The sequence below is a fragment of the Panthera pardus genome, unplaced genomic scaffold (genome assembly GCF_024362965.1).
Source record: "Panthera pardus isolate Hobbes unplaced genomic scaffold, ASM2436296v1 HiC_scaffold_10, whole genome shotgun sequence".
NCBI lineage: Eukaryota > Metazoa > Chordata > Mammalia > Carnivora > Felidae > Panthera > Panthera pardus.
The window spans coordinates 82,570,416-82,588,794 of record NW_026526655.1 but is presented as its reverse complement, the minus strand read 5'-3'; the positions used below and the strand labels follow the sequence as shown (position 1 = coordinate 82,588,794).

At 37.7% G+C, this 18,379-nt stretch overlaps 1 pseudogene; it reads left to right on the top strand.

Annotated features, from left to right (window-relative positions):
* Positions 1-15,587: 15,587 nt before the first annotated feature.
* LOC109269705 (60S ribosomal protein L26-like) lies at positions 15,588-16,110 on the top strand (annotated as a pseudogene).
* The last annotated feature ends 2,269 nt before the right edge of the window (positions 16,111-18,379 follow it).

Below are 18,379 nucleotides of genomic sequence, written 5' to 3'. Positions count from 1 at the left end.
TATAATGAGCTATACAATTATTTCCATTTTACAGATGAGGAAGCTGAAAGAAAGGAGGTTAAATAATACAAACTCAGTTAGATAGCTAGTGTGGAACTGAGCCAGGCAGCCTGGTCCCAGAGTCCTTGCTCTTAAACTCCTTAGTATACTATTAAATTCACAACTGAGAGAAAAGTATTTTTTTAAAAGATTGTAGGTTAAAGGTCCATGGACAGTTATTAGAATATTATCTGTCCATGCCTCTTAGAAGTCTTAAACATACTTAATTATGAATATGGAAAATGAGCTAAAGTTCTGGCACCATTTCGGATTTGGGGAAAATAATGATAGATTTCGTATTTTCAAGATGGGTTTAAATACTCGATAATTATTTTAAATGCACATATATTAAAAATATTCTCTGATACTAACCATAGTTAATTATTTGAATTTTTAATCTGTCAATTTGTTAATAACTTCTAAAACAACTGTTAAACTTAACACTGAGTGGGAAAAAAATGCCATATGTAAAATTTTTTCTTGAGATATGCAAAGTACCTAAAGATTTGTGTGTGTGTTATGTAATATAAGCTAAGAACAAGTGGAATAGAACCCTCACATCAGTAAAGAATGAAATCTAACTAACCTTGGTCAACATTTATTGTCTCAAATATCACAGTAAATTCAATGGCTATTCAGTAAGCATTCTCCATGCACACAGCATCTACTGAATTTCTACTATGAATCTTTGGCAAAGAGAGAAAATTGTTTAAAATTTTGCCTATCACTTATCTATAATTGAGTATATTACTACAAATATCTTGACAGAAAAAGAAATGCTCATTTACCATAATTTAATGTGCCAAGATATATAACTTAAGATCTAGGTGGAATGAAAGTATAATATCATCCTGCAATAATTTCATTTTAGTGTGAATCAGATTTATATTTTAGTTCAAATAATGACCCTGGCATATCTTTCTCATTAAAATGTAGAAAAAACCCAAATGATGAATGTAAATTTTATCTCTGTCACCAATGTTATCACAGTAGCTCCATTGTTTCACCAGAGCTTTAAAAGTCCAACTTTGAGAAAGATACAGAATTCTCCTTGTTGAACCAACACAAAGCAAATCCCCAAGTCTCCCTTCTACATCTCTGGCCTTCCTTCTCTTACCACATTCCCTCCCCTCCCACCACCTCATCCCCTCAAAGGGCAAGAGGTACACCCTAAGAAGCTATGTATGGTCAAAGACATTAGAAAATAACTCACATTTTTAAAAACACTCTAGTGATTACATCACTCACTAGGAAAATGTATGCAATATACCCTTTTTTAAAACTTTTTTCCCTCCTGATAACAATTCCATCACTTCATCTGTACTCCTGGAAGTGTAAACATATTCTCCTGACAGCAAAAAACAACGAAATTAGTCATGGAGCTTACAAATCAACCATGTCAGTGATATTTCAAAATTCTTATTAATGTCAGCTTTATTAGCCCCCATTTGGAATAACTCATTTCCTTTGCTTTGTCAGAAAGACAACTATTTTAAAGGTATATGACAAGATCTGAAACATAGAATTTCGTAACAATTAGAGAGAGTGCATAAAAAATCATTAAGACATTTTATACTTACCTTCAGGAGTATAAAGTTTTTCCTTCACTTTCTCTTTGTTTTTGAACTTTCAATTCAGGAATGAGAAACCTAGTAGCTGATATATGTGTTATGTAAGGCCAGTGAAGATAACACCGTTCTCAGGCTCTTATAAATCTTAAGCGAAATGCTGTAACTCAAGATATGGAGCCTAACCATCAAACAAATCTTCCAATTTAAGAGTCAATCATTTTGATAAAAGCACCAAATTTGGTGATGTTAAAAGAAAGTTACAATAAAAAGAGGAAAATGTGACAAAACAGCAGGGCACACTATATTCTAACTTGTCTCACTAGGGAATTAATGCGCTGTAATGTTTGATCATAATTTAGTTGTTAAGGGAAATGATCGTGTGACAAATGAGCATAACAGAAGTGTCGTAAGGACCATCTAGATAGTGAGGGGGTGTTTCATGCCTAAAAAGACAACATCCTATATTAATAGTGCCATGGTAGGAAGAGTATTTTTAATAATGTTTGTTTTTTATTATGAAAGTAATATTTTCCTGTGTCCACATAGTTGAGATATACTATATATAGAATTATATATGCATTATATATGTGTATGTATATACGTATATAGATAGATTTTTTTTGCCCTGCTTTCTTCATCTAACATTACATCTTACATTCTATTTTCTTGAGAAAGTGTTTTGAAAGTGTAATTAAGGGATCCTTTTTCTGCTACACATCCCTAGTCAAAAGGAAGGAAAAAGAATAGTAAAAACTGGGCAGCCAGCTGAACATGCCACAGTGTTAAAGCAAGACTTTTATTTATAAATTATTTTTAACCTCATTATTATTATTGATCATGTAAGCTTTCCATAGGGTGTATCATTAGGGTGTGGATTACTCTTTATGTTGCAGATAACAGAAAACCAAATTCAAACTGCCTTAAACAGTGCTTTAAGCAGCTTAAATCCAGAGGCAATTCTGACTTTAGGTAAAGCTGAATTTAGCAGCTTCATTGATTTTACCAATGAGCCAATTTGTCTCTATCTTTCCCACTTTATCTTACTCACTGCTGATTTGATTCTCCAGTTCCACATATTTGCCCCTTGTGGCCCCATCTACAACAGCTGCAAATGTGGTGTCTTCATATCATGCCAGCCAAGAAAAGAAAGACTCCAACAATCAAATACAAATTTTTTTTCAGGATCTTCTTGGTCCAGATTGGATCACATGGCTAACTCTGAACCAATCACAAGGGCCAGGATCTCAGGAATGAGATACTGATAAGCCAAATAAGACCCAGTCCAGGGCTACAAATAGGATCAATCCCACCTACCACATCATTGACTAAGAATAGAAGAAGATAGGATGGTAATGAATACTGCAAGACAAAATAAAACAGAATGATAAAATAAGATGGTAAAAGATGTACTCTATACCAACCACCATGGTTGGCTCAGATCAGACCTTCCTTGATCCATGGTGTTAACAAAATAAAATGACAAATATGAAAAATTAATAGGTAATTCATAGATAAACAACAAAGTTGGCTAAATTTATTTGGATTTCTTAGCCTACAGAAAGGAAATCCAAAATCTGATCCAAAAGACTCCATTAAAGTAGTCATAAAAAAATTATGATCTACATTATTTTCTCTTTCATAAGTTCTCCTAGATCGTCCCTTTAATGAATTCTTCTTGCTATGAGACTCACTGTCCAATCATGGAGTCAAGTTGGAATGTTCTATCACTTCACTGTGGTTTAGAATGGCAGAATTAGCCTGGCATCTTGCCTAAGCATTCTGTCACTCACAATAATAACAACTCTAACAAGGGCTAACTTCTATTGACTGCTTATTATGTGCCAGACAGTATGCTAAGAGCTTTGTGTGCATGCTTTCATTTAGGTCACACAATTCCATTGGGCTGTAAATATTATCATCTTCCTTTTAAAGATGAGGAAATGAATTGAGTTTCTTCTTCTCCAAGGTCACAGTCTCTAAGTAGTGCAGGATTCTTTCTACATGTCCAAATAATAAGCAACACAGTGACCCTATACTGAGCCGGTTACGGAGTTCTGAGATGGGGTATTTTTAAAAAATTTTAATGTTTATTTATTTTTGAGAGAGAGAGAGACAGAGCGTGAGCAGGGGAGGTGCAGACAGACAGAGGGAGACACAGAATCCGAAGCAGGCTCCAGACTCTGAGCTGTCAGCACAGAGCCCGATGCAGGGCTCAAACGCACAAACTGTGAGATCATGACCTGAGCTGAAGTTGGATGCTTAACCGACTGAGCCAACCAGGCGGCCCTGAAATGAGGTATTTTTAAAAAGAAGATTCTCACTTTTCCTGAGGACACTGATTGAGGATGTACTCATTGAGGATGGTTACCAACTCCTGTGCTCTTCAAGTACTCATTACAGCCATTCCAGAAGTATAAGCAGAATTGTACTCATGGATTATGTTAGTACTGGATTAATCTGGCCAAAGACTCTTTTAAAAACTATTGTTCAAATCTGTTTGTCTAATTTATAATAGGCACATAAACCCAATTGAGTTTTAAAGGTTTTTTTACATGCTAAATCTATAAATATTGATTCTATCTTTATAATTAAGCCCCTCTGTATCAGTAAGCAATTGTTCCATAACAAACCACCCCAATACTCAGTCGTAGAAAATAAGCTTTGATTCTTAGTCACATGTCTATGGGTTATTTGGAGTGTCTTTTCTTTAGACTGCACCAGAACTGCTTTGCTTCACTGGTCTCATTCAGAGGCCCACACTGAAGGAGCAGTGGCTACCTGCTATATATTCTTATCCTGGTGGAGGCAGAAGAGAAAGAGACCAAATCCTACTGTGGAAGCATATATCAAACCTTTGCTCACATTTCTAACATCCCATTGGTCAAGATAAGTCACATAGCCAAGATCAACATCAATGAAATAGGGAAATATGCTTCTTCCTTGGAGGTTTTTTTTAGAGGAAGAAACTAAATGTATTGAAAAACTTTTTTTAATGTTTATTTTTGAAGGAGAGAGAGACAGAGCGTGAGTGGGGAGTGACAGAGAGAGAGGGAGACACAGAATCCAAAGCAGGCTCCAGGCTCCAAGCTGTCAGCACAGAGCCTGACACAGGACTCGAACTCATGAGTTGTGAGGTCATGACCTGAGTTGAAGTCAGATGCCCAATCAACTGAGCCACCCAGGCGCCCCAGAAGAAACTAAATACTATTTGCCAAATAGTTGACTCTATCATAACTCAAATAAAGAACTAGAAGAGGTTAGCATGTATTAAGCACATACCTGTTTATCCATCAATTTAGAAAAGATTGTGAAGTAGGTATAATGTACTGATTTGGGGGCTACATGCTGGGATTGCAATAATGAACAATAGCCTAGTGGCAAAACAAATGTAATTTCCTTGTGAATCCTAATAGCAATCCTACTGGTAGATATGCTCTTTCCCATTTGATAGCTAAAGAAACTAAGGCATCAAGAGATCAAACAACTTGGTCAAAGTTGTACAGATAGCAAGTGGCAAAGGCAGATTATAAAAACTGAGAATAGGCCTAAATTCTTTCAACCTCACCAGTGTTGATTCTCAATAATAAATAAACTCTCATATGGCTTCAGAAGTGAATAACAAAAATGGACAACCCATCAGTTAGAGTTCAAGCAGGCAGGCAGAACCAAGGAATTCACTCTTACACACATTAGTCCATACGCAGCCATGGATGTCTGCCGCCTTTAGGTCTGGTAATGAGCCCAAACATCAGCAGTTAGGAAGAGAAGGTAGACACAAAGGGACAACCAAAGACAAAGCAGAACCTGCTAGGAAAAACGGAAAGATCACCTAATCACTGACTTCTGTCCTGATAATTTAGGCAACTTGAGGGATAAGCCAACATCTCTTTACCATAGGGCTGCACATGCCCCTAGTCCGGGATTCTCAGAAGCTGAAGGAGTTTGATGGGAGCAGGGGGTGCCATGGGTCCAGTAGGTGTCCTTGCCACCAGCAGATCCATGACAACATGCACAAACTCCAACAGTACCCACCCTGCAGCAATCCTCAGAGCTGAGAAATGGGTACCCTTCAGTGCCAAATCCTGCACAAATTTCTCTTGTGGCAAATCCTAACCTGGAACCATATGGGAGGAGAATTTGGGGAAATTGACATGGTACAAAGACATCACACCATGTTAGTACTTTTACTATGAATTAACTAAAACTTGTATTTGACGTAGGAAAGTATGAAATAAAGTGATTTTTCCGAACTTTCAAGTGTCTAGAGTGGAAAATACTGAGAGATGTCAGAGAATTCATGTCCAGAAGCTTCTTCCCATGCAGTGACAGATCGTGAGTACTTTTTATTTATTTAACCCTGACATTTCATACTTACGGAGCCATAACACTTAGTTTTTCTCAGCATAATGTCACTCTGATATATACTATTTTGGTTGGAAGAATTCAAACCAGTGTAAGCAGAAAAGAAGGAATTTGTTGGCTTACATATCTGGAAATTTAAGGATGGCTCTCACTTCAGGAATGGCTAGGTACAGGGGTGCAAATAGTATCATTAAAGTTTATTTAGCATCTCTCAACCATGCTAGTCCCTACTTCTCTTTGATTATAAGGCACATGTTTTCCTACTCCAGACTATCTTCACATGTCAGAAAACATAAGTGCCAGTATTTCCAAGTGTGCATCTTTAAATCTTGAGATGCAAAAAATAAATAAGCCCTTTCTTTCACCACACACACACACACACACACACATACACACACACACACAAAGTTGCCTTGTCTGGGTCAAGACAAAACGGTGAGACACCATGAGTGGACAGGCTTGGGTCTCCTGCCCACTCCTGCAGCAGAATCTGCAAGACACGGAGACTGTCCTTTCTCCCAAAATCTGTAGGATGAGGGAGAAGCCAGTCCTCAAATAACACAGAGGTTCTGGTCAGATTAAAATGATTGATATTTAATGCAAATGTACCTTAAATCAAATAATTGTAGAGTCTGCATTGGTAGCAAAGGAAGATGTTGAAGTTTATGCTATTATTCTTTTCCTTTTTCTAGAAAGCATGACAGTGACGTAAAGAAGCACCTGATAACAGACGGAGTGTAGAAAAAAAAAGGCAGCACATATTGGCAATAGAACCAAATGCAGTTTTCTATAGATAGCACTGGCCTGCTGCTATCTCAATTTAAAATACATTCAAAAAGTTGCCACCAGATGAACTTTATGGCCAGCTTTAGCTTTGAAGGAATTAAAAAAAAATCAAATGTCCAACAGATATCTTGTAATGGTTTGCCTTTGCTTAGGATGTTTTATTATCAAATAATCATGTATGCAGCTGTTACCCATTGGTCATTCACAGTTCATAGTTTCTAATACCAAAAAAGAAAGAATCCATAAGAATGGAGAGACTTCCTGATAATGAAGAATGACCTCTAATTGTAATGGATTTACTTTCAGGTAAATTGGTTAAAAGCTAATTTTTATAGCATGACTTAGAATTATTATTTTTCTTACTGGTTTTGTTTCAGACAAAATGTAATGCATAGGTAATAACACTGAAATTGGTTCACAACTAAAAGCACTAAAGGATTATCCATTCCCTCATTCTTTCATTCTGTATTGACAGCCCACTGTATTGTCATGCACTGAACTAAGCACTAAGGATACCAAAAAGAATAAGACATGTCCTTGCCCTGGAGAAGCTTCTAGTGTAGTGTAGCGGAGGAAAGCTCAAGAAACAGACAGTGCTACAAACCTCTTATGTCCAGACAGCTTATGACAGCACAGAGGAGCAAACAATGAATTTTGCCTGGGGATGTCAGAGAAGGCCTTTTAGATCAAGGTCTTGATGGGAAAATAGTAATTTTCTAATCAGAGGCCCTAGAAAATGATATTCCAGGAAGAAAAGGCAGCACCCACTGTTACAGGACTTTGTGAATTAATCGTGTCAATGGCCGGACAGGGAACAGTGGGAAGGAATGCCCAGGAAACTAACAGGGTGAGACCAGACAGAATGGGACAGGAATTGATGTCATGCCAAGCAATTTGAAAAGGTAACTCTGGAAGCAGGACAAGGGAGAGAGACTGATTATTCTGGGGCTTTGAAGAGGGTACAGAGAAGGTTGATATGGGGCCGAAATTGAGACTGGAAATTACTAGCAATAAATTGAATGATGGAGCTAAGGAAGAGGGAGGAATCAAAATACCTCTCCTGTATCCAGTTTAGGACACTAGCTGGATGGAGATACCATTAAAGACATTAGGGGAAACAGAAAAACAAAACAAAACAGATATGGGGATAGAGGGCAGGGCTGGGATGGAGTAGGAAAGAGAATGGAGCTCATGATTGCCTATGAGCCCAGACATTAATTGCATGCATAACATAAAACAACCTGTTTCACCCATAACATGTTATTCTTTTATATATTTTGATTAATGCCCCCACTTAAATGTATTCATTCTGTCAAAATACTTGTTATTAAGTAATAGTTTGCACCATGTTATCTGTTTCTATATTTCCAATATTATAAGAGAGGTATAATATTCTGAGTAGCAGTACAGAAATCTCATGTTATGTTTAGTATTCCAGCTTTATGAGAATATTACAGGTTTTTGGGAAAAAACTCTGTCTCCATGTGACTGCATAATATTTTGAGACAAAAACCATTTTTCTGACCTCAACTTGTGATCTCTTCAAAGCCAAGAACTGATACAGTTCATATTTCCTAACCTTCACTTTTCCTGTGGAGATATTTTCATTTCTAGGAGTATTAACAAAGCTAAATCTATGCAAATGGTGTCTCCTGGTTTAGTTCACAAAACTCGTACTACAGACTCTGACAGCTTAGGAGTAAACCATCCACCAGAAACAATAATAGCACCAGTTGTTGAATATACATTGCATTTTTCAATGATGTTCTAAGAAACTTGCTTTACTACTGTATTATAAAACTTCTACAGTGATCCTAGCTAAGGTATTAAAATGAATTACAAGAAAGGTGGCTGAGTTTTTTCCCATCAGATGTCAGGGTGGGGGTTTGGGTGTCTAGTCTTGTTTCACACTGAGTCTTTTTCATTTACTTTTCTTAATGCATTCAAAAGTTGTTAAAGTTTCTTATATAAAAATATGATTGATTGTTACAGTGACAGTAATTGCATTTTAGCAAAAGTAACCATTATAGTAATTTTCTTCAAGGAAGAGAAATCTAACTAACTAAAGTAGCTAGTTACTTCCTCATACATTAACTTTGAAATTTTTTAACATAAAAATACTTGATAAGGGAAGTACAAATTGAAGAACATAAAATGGCACGCAATATTTATAAAACTAGTTCCATTTGATGGTTTACAATTTTATGTAGCTGTTAATCACAAATTATGTGAAACGAAATAAAGGGGGAGACTACAATTTCTAAACAAGTTGGTCAATTAAAGTAAGGCCTCAACAGAAACCTTTTAAAAATGACTCTCAGATATCTCTTATGTTCACTTCTAAACTACAGAAAGTAATCATTTGTTTGTAACCAAGAAGATGTATTCATAGCATGCCCTGAGAAGATTGAATCAAATGAATACATGGAGATACTACGATTACAAAGAAAAAGGAAAAGACAACAATTATACATGTGCATTGACAGGATAATGCTGCATATAGTAACAACTCGTACATGTTAAATCACAAATGAAACAGCATCAGCATTGAATTTCATGTATTCCATTGCACACCTGAATACTAATTAGCAACTAAAATAGGAAATGTGTGGTACTGCATGTATTGATAAGATCTCAGTTCTGTATTCCTCAGACACCAGCGATCTAACAGGAATTGCATACTAAGAAAAAACTACTTTAGCATTTTTACAGTTTCCTTTCTAAACTTTTTTCTTCCTTATTATTGAAAGCAATATACTAATTCCAAAATCAATCAAAGGTAACTGAAATGTTGGCTAAATCTGGAAATGCATTTTCTAATATTTATTGTTAACGATGTACAGACAGTAACTGCCAGGAGGAGTACAAAGCAGAAGCCTCAAATTCAGGATGCAAATAGATGAACAGTATTCAAGGTAACCTAAATCAATGGAGTCAACTCAAATTTTTCATTTTTAAGGGGCCACAGAGGACACTGGTACTTTGTTTCTGCCCCTCCTTAGCCCTGTTTTGAAATGGCCCCTGTAACTGCAAAAGAAAGATTTATTTTGAAGGCCGAGACAGAGGAAAAGGAGTTTAAACTTCATGACTTTTCCCTGGCTGCCTCTATTCATCTCTCTCCCCATTTCCATCCCTTTGCTCGCCTCTATATTTAAATTGGCCCTTGCACTACCATTTGATTTATCCTGGAGTTACTCTTATAGAAGAAAATTTCAGTCACAAAGCCATATTTCTTTGAGTGAATACTTTCCTTTATTTTTCCACTATCCCCCATAGATTACATATCCTCTCCCGTTTGTTTGTGCCATTTTGCCCATCAATAGCATCTATAATACAAGTTAGTTTTTGTTATGTATGGCAAGGAATGCAGTGGGGGAAAATGCAGCAGATGTGTGTGTGTGTGTGTGTGTGTGTGTGTGTGTGTGTACATGCTTGCCTGCACGTGTGCATGTGTGTCTGTTTGATTTTAGGTTGTATTCTAAAATAAGGATTCAGTATAAAATTGATGATAGTAGTCTTTCAGCAAAATCCTATTTCCTTGAAGCTTGGCTGGCGTTTCATTTACTAACAGAACACAAACATAAAAGGTAATTACAAAATAATTACACTAGCAGACATCAAAATAAAATGTTTCGGAGAAAAGGACCTGATAAATATCTGCTAAGAAAGTCGCAGGGACCGTATCAATTAGGATGCTTCTAGTTATAAACAACAGAACACCCAACCCAAACTTGCATAAACAATAAAGAGAATTTATTGGCTCATGTAACTAACAGTCCAGAGGATGGGAGAGACTCAGGTGCAAATGACCAAAGCTACAGATGATTTGGCTGCAGTTAGTTGTCTCAGTTCTTCCCTTCTTTGATTATTGGTTCTGTCCTGAGACTAATTTCTTTCCAGGTTGCACAATTTTAGCTCACAGCAACCAGGGTCACCTTCTTTCCCACTCATATCTCCCAAGAGGGAGTGTGTTCTTCCCCACCCAGAAAATGAAAGTCCTGAGCCTTATTCTGATTGATCCAATTTGGGCCACTCTTGAATCATCTGTAGTAGCAGGAAGGCAAGATGTATTAGTTTAAACCAACAAAGGCATATGTTTAGCACAAGCTGACATAACTCCATAGTTTTTTTTAAATATTGAAATGCTTCTAAACCAGATGATAAGTAGCCCATGCTCTGTGTCCCCTTACATGTTCCTCACTGCACAGCAATCTATCCTGGAATCCTCCTGACCTACCTTTATCCAGCAACTAAAAGTTAACATCTACAAAGGAAGGATCCACTTGGTCCCTGCTCCGGCAATGCAGCAGGCATCTCTTCTGTTTAGATGGATCAACCCTGATGTGAAACATTTTGACTATAACCTCAGCCTATAGCTGAGGGCATTATCAACCCCACTATATTAGTTTCCTAGGGCTTCCATGACAAAGTACCACAAAGTGAGTGCCTTAGAACAAAAACTCATTCTCTTATATTTCTGGAATCAAGGTGTTGGCTGAGCCATGTTCCCTCCAGAGTCTATAGGGAAGGATCTCTCCTTGCCTCTTGTAACTTCTGGTAGTTGCCGGTCATCCTTGGTGCTCCTTGGTTTATGGTAACATAATTCCAATCTTGGCCCTCATCTTCCCATGATGATCGTCCATGTGTCCATATCTAAATGTCCCTCTTCTTATAAGGATGCCAGTCACTGGATGAAGGCCCACCTCAATCCAGCATGACTTCATCTTAACTTGATTGTATTAACAAAGACCCTATTTCCAAGTAAGGACACATTCACAGGTTCCAAGTGAACATGAATTTTGGGGGGACACTATTCAACACAGTACACTCTTCTAAGCGGGATGGCTGTTATGTGATGGGAAAGTGGCAAAGTGATACTGGGGAAGTTCCTACAATGTCCACTAGATGCTGGGCCCTCTGGGCCTCAACTCTCTTCATTTACCTGTTATAATCAACAGCTGCATAGTTGACCAGGCATTTCAGATTTTATTTGCATCTTCTGAGCTGGATCCTAGTCTGTTAACCTCATTTTTAACTCTAAGGCTTAAGTCCATGGATTTCAAAAAGTAGTTTGGGGAAGGGGTCTGACAGAGAGTCCTTAAATATATATGCCAGTCCAAGCATTATCAGTAGAGTGACTAAGCAATATATTTCAGCTAAGCAAGTACTATTGTTTTTCAAATATACATAGCTGTGATTAATTAAATAAAAATCCATTTAAAATCTTCCTGTATTTATAACGCCTCTTTGTCATTATATATGTTCTCTATCAACAGATAATAAAGGACAACTATCATTGCAAGTTAGCACACTAGCCTCTATTAGAAGGGCCATGCGTAAACTGGGATACAAGTCTGTCTGCTGTCACAAAGGCCAAAAGAACAATAGCTCAAAGAAATAGCCATTGATTTCTTTCTCATATAAGAGCTGGAGTACAAGCAGTCGAGGGGTCATATGGCAGGTCTTCAGTCTTGAGGACCTAGGCACTTTCTACACTGTCATTCTGCCATTCTCAAGACAGGGCTTTCATCCCCAGTCTAAAATGGCTTTTGTAGCCCTTGCTAGTGTGGCTGGATTCTACTTACGTATCATTGGCCAGATCCTAAAATATATGGCCAAACATGGCAGTAAGAGTAGCTGGGAAATGTAGTCTTTATCTAGCCAGCCATGTGCTCAGCTAAATGTTGAGAATTCTAATACTAAAGAAAGAAGGAGCAAATCGATATTAGGGGAGAGTTAGCCCTCCTTAACAAGAGCTACATGCTTGTGGGAGAAAATAATGGATATTTGCAAGTGATATGTATATTCCTAATAGATTATTAAGTTTGTTCTAAGATAATTTTCAAGATAAGTGTACACATCCTTAACATTATAATTTTGTGATGTTTTCTTTAGCCTCTACCTCATCTTACTAACTGTACTTACATAGTTGGACTAAATATGTTCATTAGATGTCTATGGTAAGAAGGTTTTAAAGTCATAAGGAGAATGGTTGTAAATATTGGAGTCAACAAGAAACGTATGGAAGGGGGAAAATGACAATTTCCAGAGTGACTATTTTGCTTGCATGAGACTTTTAACCCCCTGTATCTGGTAACAAGTTATCCAATTACAACTAATAGGAAGAAAAGTTAAGCTAGGGTATCAATATTGAAGACATAAACTATCTGCACAGTGCACAGCCAACCAAGATCTTGTTTACTTAAAACCTGGTACCCAGTTTAAAAGCAGATTCTTCTTAAATAGGAAAAGGCAAGTCAAGGTCTTTATAAATATTAAACAACAAATTTGGGCAGAACTTTGCCAAAACAAAACAAACAAAACAATAATGCCCCCCTCCCAAAAAAAAAGGAAGGGGAAAAAAGGTGAATGACTTTTTTTTAAAAAAAGAATTAACATTGGAGATTGGGAGTATACTATTCAAGTTATAATTGTTCAAAGGTCTTCCGATGCTGAAATTCTCACAATTCTTTGACTTTTCGCAGTCTTATTATAAACTTTTTTATGGAGACACGGGTACTGAATGGCCTCAGTGTGTCCTTTGGATCCATTTCCCATCCCTCCCCACCTGATCTGTACCCTAAGCGGCTGATTTGTATGGAACACATCACTAGACTTGCTTGCCCTTTAGTTTTTGCTGAAACTTGCTAATGAGAGGCTCCAACAGGATATCAGACAATGGAAGGACATTGAATTTGGGTATTTATTCCCCTACTTCTCTCCAAGCCACATTACAGGTTGGCAGTGCCTGTGGTCCTTCACTGAAGACCACAGCCCCTGTCAGCTGGTCCTGTCCTATAATTACAACCATAGTTGCCTTGCCTGTTCCCTGGACCTACAGAATCTAGCCTGGCCCTTCCTATTGATTTAACCCTGCTTATAATTTTATAAATAGTTCATTAATTATATTCTCCTAAATTGCTCTTTTTGGGTGAGCCATCTGTTCTTATGATCCTGAGTGATACAATAAAGAAGAAATGACTCATTCATCAAAAACTAGTCCTACTAATCCAGTGGCTAATGGGCCTGTCTCAATTTTGAAATTCTCTCCTTTCTACAAATCCATGCTCTCTCCTTCCTAAATTTGGATCAAGGCTCACCTCTTTCATGAACCATTTCTAAACTAACCACATGGCTTTTCTTCTTAAAAACACTGGCTATCACTTCCCAGCTCTGCCTATTACTCCACTTACCTACATTTGACACATTTATAAGCCATTTCTAAATTTACTGATGCTAGCTCTATACTATTTTTTTAGAGGTTTTAGTGTCCCCAATGTGGAGATGACTTTGTCTACTTTCTGTACAAATTCTGAACATTTCTAGAGTTCTATGCTTCTTAAGCAACAGATACGCAATATTTGTTACGTCTGGGAAGCAAATACCCCACTTTCTTAGGGTTTGAATTGGGAAGTAAGGTGAATATAAATTTCCTCAAAATGTACTCCTCTACAACTTTCACTGTGAGCAACAAATCAGACAGTTTCTCCTCATCTCCAGCACCTCTTAATGCAAGAGGGACCCAGGATTTAGTCTCTTGTGTGTGTATCCATCCTCTTTCCCTGGTAGTTCCCAGCCAGTCTCATGACTTTGTAGGTCTAGTGAACCTTTCTACTTTTAAGTCTAGTAGACATTTTTAATCTCAAAATTAACATATCCAAATCCAAACTTTGGATCACCATCTTCACCCCAACTCCAAATAATTGTTCATGTTCCAGTCTTGTTCTCTCAGAAACTCCAGTTTCTTGGGCCCAAAACTTTGGAGCCATCTTTTACTCACCTCTTTTTTTCCCACACCTTACAAAAATCCTTCAAAAAGTTATGTCAGCCCTATATGCAAAATATATCCAGATTCCAGTCACTTCTCACCACTTCCTTTGCTGCCTACTATTCTGGTCCAGGCCATTACAATTCACTAAAGAAGCCTCGTCACTGGTTTCCCCAGCCTAGGCCCTCATCCATCTAATAGTCTTCTCTTAGTAGAGCAGCCTGAGTGCTTCTTTTTTAAATATTAGTCACATCATGTCATTTCTCTGTTCAAACCCCCTCTCATGGCTCCACTTTTATTCAGAGTGACACCCAAAGTTCTCACATGTAGCCTATAGGGTCCCACATGATTCAGCTTCTGCTGTCTCTCTAGGTACATGTCCTACTGCATTCCAGATACACTGGCCTCCCTGTTTCAGGATAACATACCTGCCACCCCCTCTTCCCTTAGGTATCCACAGAACTCACTCTCCCACCTCCTTCAAGTCTCTGCTCAAGCATTACCTGCTCAGGGTGCAGCCTGAGCTGCACCTCTCTCTGATATGACTTAAAACATGCCTCTTTAAACTTAAAACAACAACAACAACAACAGTAATAGAAAAGATGAAATCAAACATTCATTTAAAAGGGGGAAACTAGGAGCACTTGGGTAGCTCAGTCAGTTGAGCATCTGACTCTTGATTCTGGCTCATGTCATGATCTTATGGTTAGTAAGATGGAGCCCTGCATTGGGCTCTACTGCTTGGGATTCTCTCTCTCCCCTTCTCTCTGCCCCTCCCCTGCTTGCACTCTCTCTCACTCTCAAAATAAATAAAATAAACTTAAAAGAATTAAAAAAAATAAAAGAGGGTGCCTAATGCCTAACTAGGATTCCACATGTGTAAAATTATACATCCTAGCTTTTAAAAGAAAAACACTGACTAGGTCAGGCAAAAGGCTGAGCAGAGATTAGAAAGTCAGAACCATACACTTGAGCAGACCAAGAGATTATATTAGAGAAACTGCTCTAAAAACCATCTTCTTTTCTCTTTTATGGCCATTGCTGAAGCAACAGCAGCCAAAATGAAATTCAATCCCTTTGTGACTTCTAACCAGAGCAAGAACCATAAAAGACATTTCAATACACCTTCCCACAGTTGCAGGAAGATTGTGTCTTTCCCTCTTTCCAAAGAGCTGAGACAGAAGTACAATGTTCCATCCATGTCCATCTGAAAGGATGAAACAGTTCAGGTTGTATGAGGACATAACAAAGGTCAGCAAGTTGGCAAAGTAGTCCAAGTTTATAGAAAGAAATGTGTCATCTACATCAAACATGTGCAACAGAACCCAATGACACAACTGTCCAAGTGGGCAGCACCAGCCCTAAAAGGTGATCACCACTAGGCTAAAACAGGACAAACACAGCAAAAAGATCTTTGAATGTAAAGCGAAATCTTGTCAAGTGGGAGAGGAAAAGGGTAAATATAAGGCAAAACAGTTGAGAAGATGCAGAAATAAGGTAACCTTATATACAATCTTCATAATACCAACTGTTCAAATGAACAACAGTAACAACAACAATAACTCCCCAACCCTATTCCTGTGATCCACCAGCTGCCCCACACTCCTACTGCACAAAAGGATGGGAGATTGTTTCAAGTTCCTGCTTATTGATTTGATATCAATTAGCATCAGCAAACTGAGATAATCAAATAATTCCAGAAATAAAATTAGGGCCCTTAGTATTAAAAAATTCTCCTATCTTGGTCAATTAGAAAATAGGAGAAGAGTGCTTTCCTTTGCTCTTTTGTTGGTCAATGAAAAAACCTGGGATTGGTTCTGCCCCTTCTTCTCTGAGTCTTCTTTCTTTGAAAGAGGTACAATGTTTGAAAAGCCCTATGTTTTAAAATAATCCAGAGAAGAAAGTGAAAGAGTGTAAATGTCATAGTACACCCCAGACACAACGAAATGTTCTTGGGAAGCATTCACAAGTAAGTATCTGAAACTTTTCAAAATAAAAAACGAGGTTACGTGAATGACTTTTGAATATTGAAACTTCAAGTATGTTAACAAATCAGAAAGTCTATAAAACAAGACAACACCCTTTCTAACATCCCCTAAGGTCTCTATCATATAAACAGAGGTTCCAAAGGGGGCATTTACATAAGTAATCCACATTTGGAGGCAACACAAACCTCCTACTGATGAGAATATTCTAATTGTCAACATCTCTCAACGCAGTCCTTAAGATTTGAATACCTCACATTATTTGATTATAAGTTTCACTGGTTTTACACCAGAATTAATGTCTCAGAGAAAACTAAAATTTATATAAAACTTTAGGATTTTAAAAGCATTTTATAACTTGGCTTTATTAAAGAGAATTTTGTAGAAGAGAGGTAAAATGTTGAGATTCAACCATACCAGAAAGAAGGCAATGAAGTTGAATTTACTAGACCAAATCAGGATTTCAGTACCCACAGGTACATATGTACATGTTCACAATCTTTGGTTTTTCTCTTATACATCATTGGTGTTCATTGACATACTTCCCAATAGATATGTTTACATTTTTCCTAGTAGTTGGAAATATGGCACAACTTGTGAGGTTCTTCAAATGAGAAGATTCTTCAACACACCACATTGTATCTGACCGTGGCTAGCTCAGTACTAAGACTTGGGTGACAGCTGTGGCTCCTCAGAAACTAGCACTAAAGGGTGCTAATACCTTAGGAAGTGCTTAAAGAAGATGTAAAGTTGTCTCTATCTAATCTGAGGTTGAGAAATGTGTATAGAAAAAAGGCTAACAGAAATTCAACAACCAGATATCTGTGTCTCCTAGTAAAAGACAGTTGGACAAGTCCTCTAAAAGACAGCAAGTTATTATTCATAAGTTAAACATTTGGGGGCCCCTAGGTGGCTCAGTTGGTTGAGCATCTGATTCTTGGTTCTGGCTCAGGTCATGATCCCAGAGTCGTGGGACTGAGCGCCGTTGGGCTCTGTGCTAGGCTCCGAGCTGAACGTGGCGCCTGCTTCAGATTCATTCACTCTCTCCCCTCTCTCTCTCTCTCTCTTTCTCTTCCTCCTTCTGCCACTCTCCCCCACTTGCATGCTGTCTGTAAAATAAAAAATAAAATAAAGTCAAACATTTCTTCTCCATTTGCAAGAGAAAATTATATTCTTTCATCAAAATCTAGTATATGTTATTTTTAAAAATTATATGCCTATCATTGAATGGCTGAGTTCACCTACATATTTGAGCTAACATATCAAACAAAGAAAACAGGCTTGGCTGCAAAGTCAATGAAAGTCAAATAAAAAGCCAAACTAAACAGATGAGACACCATGCCCTGAAGATCAACAAAGAAGATCATTGTTAGGTGAGGAGGGTTTAACAACCAGCAAGGAGGATTTGCTGTGCCCATCATAAACACAAAGCAACTCATTTAAGCTACTTAAATATAAATCCCACTTCAGGACTGATGGGTAGTTGCTTGCATACACAACTGGATTTTTTCTTTATGATACTGTATTAGAGTTAAACTCCATGAGCCTTATATGAATATCTTAGAAGTATTTTTGAAATGTTTGGTAATAACAATAGTGGTAACAGATTGGTAGCTTTGTATCAGTAATTTTTAAAAATAGAGTGCTCTCGTGGCATGCCTGGGTGGGTCAGTCAGTTGAACATCTGACTTGATTTTGGTTCAGGTCATACTCCCAAGGTCATGGGATTGAGCCCTTTGTCAGGCTCCATGCTGAGCGTGGAGCCTGCTTAAGATTCTCTCCCTCTCTGTCTCTCCCTCTGCCCATCCCTGCTCATGCGCACATGTCCTCACTTTCTCTAAAATAAATAAAAATTTAAAAATTTGTTT